This window comes from Heteronotia binoei, chromosome 19, assembly GCF_032191835.1.
Source record: "Heteronotia binoei isolate CCM8104 ecotype False Entrance Well chromosome 19, APGP_CSIRO_Hbin_v1, whole genome shotgun sequence".
NCBI lineage: Eukaryota > Metazoa > Chordata > Lepidosauria > Squamata > Gekkonidae > Heteronotia > Heteronotia binoei.
In genome coordinates this window covers 25,780,308-25,791,310 of record NC_083241.1, presented here as the reverse complement: position 1 = coordinate 25,791,310, position 11,003 = coordinate 25,780,308, and the positions used below count along the sequence as shown (strand labels likewise).

The 11,003-nt window shown below is 46.4% G+C and overlaps 1 non-coding gene across 1 annotated transcript; it reads right to left on the bottom strand.

Moving 5' to 3' along the window:
* Positions 1-1,315: 1,315 nt before the first annotated feature.
* Positions 1,316-1,382, bottom strand: TRNAN-GUU (transfer RNA asparagine (anticodon GUU)). The gene has a single exon. It is a non-coding gene; the product is annotated as a tRNA-Asn (tRNA).
* Positions 1,383-11,003: the final 9,621 nt, after the last annotated feature.

Below are 11,003 nucleotides of genomic sequence, written 5' to 3'. Positions count from 1 at the left end.
CTTCTAAATTTGACAAAAGATATTTTAAAAATCCATCTACATTGCATAGCACCATCACTTCTCTCTTGCTTTGCGTTATCTTAAGTCGTCTACTCTCATTTTCTGCAGGCAGTTTCAATGCTCATAAAATCAGAATCAACCCTAAACAGCCAAGATCTTGTCACCAATTAATCATAGACTGAGCTGCATTTTTTGTTCTCTGGGGTCATATCAATACATTTTACCATCTTTACCTGATCCTTGTTTGAGGAATTTTGCTGAGAGTTTACAGACACAAGACTGTTGAGAGTTTGCATATGCAGGATACCTTTTTTCCAGGAGAGCCCATTTGGTGTAGTGGTTAAGTGTGCAGACTCTAATCTAGGAGAACCGGGTTTGAGTCTCCACATGCAGCTGCTGCTGTGACCTTGAGTCAGCCACAAGTTCTCTGCAGAGCTGTTCTGCTAAGGAGCAGTTCTTGGAAAGCTCTCTCAGCCCTACCTACCTCACAGGGTGTCTGTTGTGGGGAGAGGAAGGGAAAGGAAACTGTAAGCTGCTCTGAGACTCCCAAGTGAAGGGTGGGATAGGGTTGCCAGCCTCCAGGTGGGGCCTGGAGATCTCCTGCTTTTATAACTAATCTTCAGCTGGCAGAGATCAGCTCCCCTGGAGAAAATGGCTGCTTTGAAGGGTGGACTTTATAGCACTGTACCATGCTGAGGCCCCTACCCAAACTCCGCACTCTCCTGGATCCGCCCCCAAAGTCTTCAGATATTTTCCAACACAGACCTGGCAACTCCTCCTCCCCCCACCTTTGTCCCTCTTGGGAGAGGGATGGTGGCTCAGTGGTAGAGCATCTGCTTGGTAGCCTGGAGAGGAGGCGGCTGAGAGGTGATATGATCACCATCGTCAAGTACTTGAAGGGCTCTCATCTAGAGGATGGTGTGGAATTGTTTTCTGTGGCCCCGGAAAGTAGGGCCAGAACCAGTGGGTTGAAATTAAATCAAAAGAGTTTCCAGCTCAACATTAGGAAAAACTTTCTGACCGTTAGAGCGATTCCTCAGTGGAACCTTTAAATGTGATGGAGGTGGTGGGCTCTCGTTCCTTGGATGTTTTTAAACAGAGGCTAGATGGCCATCTGACAGCGATGAAGATCCTGTGAATTTAGGGGGAGGTGTTTGTGAGTTTCCTGCATTGTGCAGGAGATTGAACATATGAAGCTGCCTTATACTGAATCAGACCTTTGGTCCATCAAAGTCAGTATTGTCTTCTCAGACTGGCAGCGGCTCTCCAGGGTCTCAAGCTGAGGATTTTCACGCCTACTTCCCTGGACCATTTTTGGAGATGCCAGGGATTGAACCTGGGACCTTCTGCTTAACAAGCAGATGCTCTACCACTGAGCCACCGTCCCTCCCACAGTTTGGTTGGACTAGATGACCCTGGAGGTCGCTTCCAACTCTTTGATTCTGTGAATCTATGATTCTATGAAACAAAGAACCCAAACAGCCTGCCCTGTCTTGCCTTCAAAAACGCAAATGGCAATAAATGAGGCTCAAGAGGCATGCTTCAAATGGGCCACCGGGCAATTCTCACTGTGGCCAAAATTTGGTATGAATTTGGGGGATACTTTGACACCACACCGCATTCAGTCTGGGGGAAGTTGATAAATCCTGGGGGAAGTGTCCAAGCAGCTTCCAAAAGCGCCTGCCCTGTAATGTTCCTGGTTCATCCAGAAAACAACTTGTACTCCTGAGCAAACATAAGAGCATAATGCGTGGTGTTCCCCAAGCATTAAAAAGGTAATGGTAGTTCTCTGTGCAAGCACCAGTCGTTTCCGACTCTGGGGTGACGTCGCATCACGATGTTTTCACGGCAGACTTTTTATGGGGCGGTTTGCCACTGCCTTCCCCAGTCATCTACACTTTCCCCCCAGCAAGCTGGGGACTCATTTTACCAATCTTGGAAGGATGGAAGGCTGAGCCAACCTGGAGCCGGCTACCTGAACCCAGCTTGTGCCAGGATTAAACTCAGGTCGTGAGCAGAGCTTGGACTGCAGTACTGACAGGATCAGTCAGTTTGCCATTGCCTTCCCCAGTCATCTACACTTCCCCCCCCAACAAGCCAGGTACTCATTTTACCGACCTCAAAAGGATGGAAGGCTGAGTCAACCTGGAGCTGGCAACCTGACCCACCTTCCACCAGGATCGAACTCAGGTCGTGAGCAGAGAGCTCAGACTGCAGTACTGCAGCTTTACCACTCTGTGCTATGGGGCTTCTTAAAATCTGCCCAACATTTACTCATTGCAGAAAGATGAGTTAAGAATGTCTTCGATGAATACTTTCTGATGGCCGTCTGGAAGCTGGCTGAGTCAAGACAGGTGACCAGGGTTGGTCCTGCCACTAGGCAAGCTAGGTGATTGCCTAGGGTGCAGCCTTCTGGGGCACCAAATTGGGCACCCCTATACGACTCAGTGACGGTATCAGTGCGGGGGGGGGGCACCAGAAGTTAGCCTTGCCTAGGGTTCCAGACCGTCTAGGGCCAGCCTTGCAGGTGACATAGTCCAAAGCAGGAGCACAGACTCACACAGAGATACAAAGTACCACAAGTGGCCACTAGATCTTTGCGAGTATAATATAGTGGGTTCAACGCATTGACGAGGCAGTGATAGTGTTCATCCGCTCTTTATTAGGTACAGCATAGTATAGGGTTGCACTCCAAGACTGAAGAACTGGGCCAGTGGGGCCAACTATATACAACACAGGATTCCCACGCAAGCACGTTATTGGGTCATTCAAACCAGCAGGAGGCCTGTGATTGGTGGAGGGCAGCAGGGATTTGGATCCTGCTGCCCATTGTTCCCAAGTCCCCAAGCTCTGTTCCTATGGCTCCAATGAGCCAGGCAGGAACACCCAATTCAGTCCCCACTGGAGTGCACAAGAATCTCTTTCTGCTGCCCTGCTAGTCGTGCCAGCTGTAAAGGCATCTGGACACCACCCAGTTCAAATGTAGTTCTTAACCAGGTGCCGCTTTATTTGTTTATTTTCTGGAATCTTTTTTCCCCCTTTATCATATTAATTTGCATGTGTAGCTAACAAGACTTAAACACAGACATTATTAGCAAAAGATTAAGCACAACCTGTTCAGGGCTTCTGCTAAATTATCTTATTTTCTTGTTCTGGGAACTAAGCGCAGGAGGCTGGAATAAAAGGCAACATTTTACTTCCCAAGCACTTGAGTAAATTGCTGGGTAGTCCAAGGTCGCTTGAGCGGGACTAAAACTCTTTCCCTCCCCAAACCACAACTCAAACTGTGCCATTCTAAGAATACTTCCTTAAGAGTAAATCCCCAGTGAGCAGATCTGAGTAGGAGTCTGGGTAGATTCGCTTTGAACCTCAGCAGATTGTGGAGGAAATCCATACTGGATTGGGGTTGCCAATCTCCAGGTGGGGGCAGGGGATCCCCCTGTTTGGAGGCCCTCCCCCCACTTCAGGGTCATCAGAATGCGGGGGGGGGGGGAAATGTCTGCTGGGCACGCCATTATTCCCTATGGAGACAAATTCCCATAGGGTATAATAGATAATTGATCCATGGGGCTCTGGGGGGGCTGTTCTTTGAGGTGAGGCATCAAATATGCAGCATAGCATCCAGTACCTCTCTTCAAAACACGCTCCAGGTTTCAACAAGATTAGACCAAGGGGTCCAAATCTATGAGCCCCAAAAGAAGGTGCCCCTATCCTTCATTATTTCCAGTGGAGGGAAGGCATTTAAAAGGTGTGCTGTCCCTTTAAATGTGATGGCCAAAAGTCCCTTTTGGAGTTCAATTATGCTTGTTACAACCTTGCTTCTGGCTCCACCCCCCAAAGTCCCCAGATATTTTTTGAATTTGACTTGGCAACCCTCTACTTTTGCATACTCTCCAGTGCCCAGGTTTTCTTCTATACATATAACATTCCTCTTTGGCCCTATTAAGGAATTGCTTCTCTGGATCAGACCCAGATGCAACCAGTTTGCCGTTCTTCCTGCAGTTTGTGGTCAGCATGGTGTCTGGGAAAGTTCCCTGGAAAAGAGTGATATCCTTCCTCATTTGTCTTTCATGGTTGATGATTCAAAGGTATACTGCCCCTGCTACATGGAGGTTTTTGATCATAGCCATTGGTAGACCTATCCTCCATGATGGCTAGATGGCCATCTGACAGCAGTGCTGATTTGGTGAACTTGGGCAGATCATGAGAGAGAGGGTAGGAAGGGCTGCATCAGGGCTTAGTTCTCGTAACCCTTTCTTACACACCCGGGGATGTGCTGTTCACCACTTTGGGGTTAGGCAGAAATCTCTCCAGGCCAGTTTGGCCAGGGAACATGGAGGCTTTCCCCCCCACCTTCAAGTCTGGACATGTAGCAGATGTCACTGGGTTGAGGGGGTGTAGGGGAGGTAAGAACATAAGAGAAGCCATGTTGGATCAGGCCAGTGGCCCATCCAGTCCCAACATTCTGTATCAGGTATTTGTGAATTTCCTGCATTGTGCAGGGGGTGTCAAGATCGACTAATAAGGACTTAAGACTGGGGATCATGGCCTAAGCAATAGGCCCTGTTAAAATCATAATGGATCCACTGCTGCTAATGTTCTGCCTTGGTTGCTTCCCTTCCTCCCTTTTCTTATTTTGATTTGTAACTGGTGTGAAGGAAACTAGCTGGTGCCTTCTCCGGGCCTGAGGTGGGGGGAAGCCTTGCATAACAATTCACGGGCATTTGCTAGCCATCTCCTGAGAAAGTATCTAGTAGTTGTGTGTGAATGTTTCCTCCTGTAAAACCTGCCCCCCAGGAATGTTTTTGAAGTGTATCTTAAAACCCATGTATCAGTGTATTGGTTTCATTCTTAGCAAGCTAGAGGTTTGCGCCAGAGTACCGGTTATCAATAAATGAAGACTTAGTATCAACTTTGACTCATTCTTGAATCCGTCGACTTGACAGGGGGTTGGACTAGATGACCCTTGAGTGCCTTCCAACTCTCTGATTCAATTAACTTGTCTTTTGCACTAATAGACCTCATGCTAGCTTGTAGTAATGGGAACTGTATATTGCCTGGAGGAATCTAATGCCCATCAATTGCTCCAGTTGACCCTGGGTTCTAATATTATGGGATAGAACGGGGGAAATTCTCTCCTTTTTTCCACTTTCTCCATCCTGTGTATAACTTTACACACTTCCACCCATTCCTATATTAGTCAAGGTTGTTGTTGTTGTTGCTTGAGATAAAGTCCAAAACACATTGTTCCTTGTGGCAAACAGACTCCCTCTTTTTGTACCTTTTCCTGCTCTGAGTCATCCTTTCTGAGATGGAGCAGTTGTGACAATACAGAGGGTGCTCCAAATTTCTTGGGTTCCTGTGTATAGTTCTGAGCAGTTTATTTCGATAAATGAAGTTGTATTGTGAGCAAATGCCTGTTGGGTGGAAAAATACACCTTAGAGTTCTTCTAAGAAGTTTGCAAACCAATCTACACTGAAAAGTTTACAGCTATGAAATAACACCACTTGTTATCCCTGGAGAGGCTTTTTGTGTGTGTGAATGGAAATCTGAGCTTTCTAGCCAAGCTGATTCATGTTGGATTTTTGTGTAATCCTAACCCTAGTAATGTGATACTAATCTACAGATAAATGTATCTCTTGGCATATATATTCAGTGAGTAATTGCCTGTCCTACTAACCACAGGTTTCAGTGTGTGAACGTTAAGGCAATATAATACTTCTGCTACTACCTTTTCAAGTTGTTTTGCGATACCTATGAAAGATGCATTATTGGTGGGGGGTGGGGGAGATCGGGGAGGGGGGGTGGCAGCTCATGTATTTTAAAGGAGTTGCCAAAGAGGTGTGTATGTACATGCTTCAGTGCATGACATGCACACACACACTTCTGTTGTTTTGCAGGTCAGAGAAGCCAACTGCCTGGAAAGCCCAAGGATCCAATTTAAGTGAGGGCAGCTCCAAGGATTTGTTTCCTGGACTTCCCGGGGGGTGGGGCAGGGGTTGATGGTCAGAGATTTGGTCTAGACCAGGGGTGGCCAAACTGTGGTTTGGGAGCCACATGTGGCTCTTTCGCACATACTGTGTGGCTCTCCAAGCCCCCACTGCCCCATAGGCTGGCTTGGAGAAGGCATTTCTCTCTTTAAATCACTTCTCTGAGCCAAGCCAGATGGTGGCTTGGAGAATGCATTCAAAGCTAAAGTTGCTTTCTTTCTACCTTTCCTCCCCATCTATTGCCTGCCTTCTTGTCTTGCAACTCTCAAAACAGCTGATGTTCATAGTTTGCGGCTCTTAAACATCTGATGTTTATTCTGTGTGGCTCTTACGTTAAGCAAGTTTGGCCACTCCTGTATAATGTATAAAACGGAATAGCTCGTGAGGGTATTAAGAGAGCAGGGTTGTTGTTACTGGGAGCCAGTGTGGTGTGCTAGACTCCAGGATCTAGGAGACCCTGATTTGAATCCCTACTCTGCCATGAAAGCTTGCTGGGTGATCTTGGGCCAGTCACCCATTCTCAGCCCACCCCACCTTACAGTGCAGCTGTGAGGATAAAATAGAGGTGAAGAGAAAGATGTTAGATGTTCTGGGTTATGACTGGGAAGAAAGAGGTTGTAACTGAAGTAAGTAAAGAAATGAAAATTCCCTGTGAAAATTCTAGGGAGTTTTCAGTGTGTTGGACATTGTATATCTATTGTACTGTTTCGGTCACATTGTTGTTCAATTTTGTTATCCTGTTTTATTGTTATCTGTTTTTTATTGCAATGTTTGCTCAAGGTTGCCCATTATTCTGATGACCTCGTATTTAGTTCTGTAATCTGCCTCAGGTCTCAGTGAGGAAGGATAAGTAAATGAAATATCATAGCAAAATGGCCACCCCATTGTGGGGGTGTTTACAAATCTTCAGCATGCCCCCAATTTACAACTGCAGCCTTGGAATGTTTGCACATACAAATGGTCATCATGCAGTGAAGTCATTCCAGGCACGAACCCGGAACTGACATCATCACTTTGGCTTGACTCTTCAGTTTTACCATAGAGTTTCAGAAGAGTCCTAGAGTGTCACAGCGATGCAATGATGTCACTTCTAGGTTCATTTCAGAAGCACTAGGAGTCACATGGGACGAGATGCCTCCGTTGACCACATTGTGGCAAGCATATGCTAAAAAGATAATTGTGGGCATTCATCACACATACCAGGGTATCCCTGAGATCTCCTGCATCCCTTTGGAACCCGTGTAGAATTTTGTCTTCATGTACGAATGGTCCTTTACTCTCTTTGGTTGATGCCACCCCAAGTGGCTCCTACAGAAGCCGTTTTTTCCTAGCACGCTCTATGGAAATAAAAACCTACTGTCATGTAGTCTCTGTGGATAAACATTTTCCTTTCTCAGCCCTTGCTTGTTTGCTTGCTTCTTTCAAAATGGCAATATGTCAAGCAAATCTTTGACAGGGAACACAAGGAGGAGGAATGCTGGGAAGTCACTTGTGGCTTACAGGGCACTGTTTGTTCATTTAATTTCACACAAGCGTCCCTGTTTCCCTCTGTCAAACTTTGGCTAGGAGACACTCTCTCCCCTTGGCCATAGAGTTTGACCACTCTTGTTTACTGGCTGTAATGAGTCTGAGGACATTAATGGGGGCTTTGCTGCCGGTTTCAGTGGGTTTCAGGATCGAGTCCCCAGAGAATGAGCTAATTCACCACAGCTGGGCTTCGGCCTCGGCTGGTTCCAGCGTATGCTTGTGTGGAGATGGTGCAGCTGCCGCCTTTCCCCTCATGGAACGGAGGGAGGTCTTTCTCTGCCAGACACGGGATGGGCTCTATACATCCCCTTCACACTTGTCCCTTTATACAGCAGCTCTGTTTACTGACATCCAGAGTAGAAGGTAGATGACATGATGTTTATCATCGCCTCGGTGTTCTCCATGGCTGAGATTTTTCACACAGAGAAAACCTTTGCTTTTAAAACAGGGAAGACTGAAGCTCCTGTCTTACAAAGCAGATAAACTCTATTTCCTTTCATCTTTGTCTAACATCCTCTTTTAATACCTGTAGAAATCCCTTTTGACACTTTTAGGACCTCAGCTCAAAGAGAGTAGTAACTTCTCAACCGGGGGGGGGGGGTTCTTGTTTACAGCCCCCTCCCTTAGTGGGAATCTCCTTCCGGCACACCCCAACTGGTCATACAAGGCCTCAGGAAGGGGGGGGGGCACACATGCATGTGTTGCCCGGAAAACTGCACCAGAGGGCCTTTCCCTCCTCTCTCCAGGGCAAGGCTCTGAGGCCTGGCGGACACACCTTGCTTTATTTATTTATTCGTTTGATTTTTAGCTCGCCCTTCCCATAGAACAGGCTCAGGGCGGCTTACATCATAAAAAGACAATCAACAGTTAAAACCAATTACAATATATAAGATCTATAATTATGTAGTAAACAGTGGAGACTCAAATGACAAATTCTGCCTCATAAACATGGCCTATTGTCCAGGTCCAGCAGGTCCTACAGCATTGGGATGGAGTGAAAGGGGGGAGGCCAATAACAAGTGACATCTGCTGCCTCAACTGAAAGCCTGGGGGAAGAGCTGTTTTACAGGCCCTGCGGAATTGAAGTAGATCCCACAGGGCCTGGATCTCCAGGGGGAGTTCATTCCACGAGGCAGGGGCCAGGGCTGAAAAGGCCCTGGCCCTTGTCGAGGCCAGTTGGGCATCTCTGGGGCTGGGTATCACCAAAAGCTATTGGGTCGCTGATCATAAAGACCTATGGGACTCATACAGGGAGAGTCTCCCCAGTACTGTATCACAAGGCCTGGGTGCCATGAGAAAAACCCCAAGTTCTCCCCTCCCCCTCAGCTATAAAAGTTGTGGCAAAGGCTTCTCCTCAGCCTGTCACAATTTGTAACAGTTTCTTCTGAGTTTTCTTTAAAGCTGCTGAGCTGCCAAGGTTGTGTATTCCCCCTCCGCCTTTCCTTAAGTGCTTCTAACTGTCAAACTATGATTTGGGAAAGCACGCTTCGCCCTGTCTCTCACTTCCCTTGCCGTTCTGCTATCTTTCGGTTTTGTAGAGAACGCAAGGAAGACGATGACTACCGTCATGCAGAGGCGGCGATGGGTTTCCGCTAACACCTGCGGCATTCTGGTTTGGCAGGCGCCAACCTGACATCAAACGTACTTTGGGATTCTGTGCCATCCACTTTTTTTTAGACAGGGTGGCAGGCAGTTCCTTGCTGTCTTATATTGAGAGGTGTAATAGCAGAAATAAGCAGAGACTTGAAGGTCACATATTTGATTTCGATGTGTGTGGATACATGGGATAGGGTTGCCAATCCCCAGGTGGGGGCAAAGGATCCCCCGGTTTGGAGGTCCTCCCCCCGCTTCAGGGTCGTCAGAAAGTGGGGGGAGGGGAGGGAAATGTCTTCTGGGAACTCTATTATTCCCTATGGAGATTTATTCCCATAATCATGGAGAATTGATCCACGGGTATCTGGGGCTCTCGGGGGGATGTGTTTTGGGATAGAGGCACCAAATTTTCAGTATAGCATCTAATGCCTCTCCCCAAAATACCCCCCAAGTTTCAAAAAGATTGGACCAGGGGGTCCAATTCTATGAGCCTCAAAAGAAGGTGCCCCTATCCTTCATTATTTCCTATGGAAGGAAGGAATTGAAAAGGTGTGCCATCCCTTTAAATGTGAGGGCCAGAACTCCCTTTTGAATTCAGTTATGCTTGTCACAGTCTTGATCTCGGCTCCACCCCTAATGTCTCCTGGCTCCACCCCCAAAGTCTCCTGGCTCCACCCCCAAAGTCCCCAGATATTTCTTGAATTGAACTTGGCAACCCTAACATGGGAAGATTGTGTGTGTGTGTTTAAAACTGCTTAAAAGAACCAAACAGAATTTTAATAAAATTTGATTCAATTACAAAAAAACTCTTTAAAAGAGAGATGCACACACAGAGAGGCTGCTTCCACACCAGTTTAGATATTGCGCTGTAATTTCAATATAGCAATGGTTTGACTTTGGACTCAATTCCTCACCAATTGCTCCGCTCCTGGGTCTGCTTTTCCTGGCTCAAGCAATTGATTCCGCACCAGTTGCTGCACAGGCGCATTTTGACCCACGGCTCCCTCCAGTTTCCCCTGCAGCTTCCTGGTCTGGTTTTTTAGAGATCTAGTAACCACAAGGGAAATTAGAGGGAGCCATGGATCAAAATGTGCCCACACAGCAACTGGTGGGGAATCGATTGCTTGAGCTGAGGAAAGCAGAAGGTTGGGGGTGAAACAACAGCTGATGACGAATCGGTGGATTTTCATATGTGCATGAGAGAGGAGCGGCTGTGGCTCGACAGAAGAGCCTCTGCTTTGCATGCAGACGATCCCAAGTTCAAGTCCCTGCATCTCTGGCGAAAAGAATCTGGGAAACACAAACAACCACCATACCATGTAAACTATACTATATAAATTAAACTATAATAAATCATCAGTACAATGTGTAGACATGCTAAATATAAGAAATATGCTGAACATGCTAAATATAAGAAATAATCCAGTATGTCAATAAGCATTCACAATTTTTTTTAAAAAAAATTATAATATGTTTAGAAATACAATTAAATCAATTCTATTTTCCACCTTGTATAATAAAATATTCAGATCAGCCTTAGGCTTGCATTCAACTCAAACTAAATGTCTATATAGTAGATAGTGGCAGGGCTTTTTTGTAGAAAAAGCCCAGCAGGAACTCATTTGCACATTAGGCCACATCCCCTGGTATCACCATTGTTTCACACAGGGCTTTTTTGTAGAAAAAGTCCAGTAGGAACTTATTTGCATATTAGGCCACAAACACCCCGATGCCGAGCCTGCCGGAACTGAGTTCCTGCTCAGAAAAAAGCCCTGGATATTAGATATTTCCATCTTGCTCTTTTGAGGTGACTTCCAGATTCAATGGATGGCTGGTCGTCTTTCCATTTCAAAATATCTTTATCAAGAGTCCCTCCTGCAAATAGCAGTATT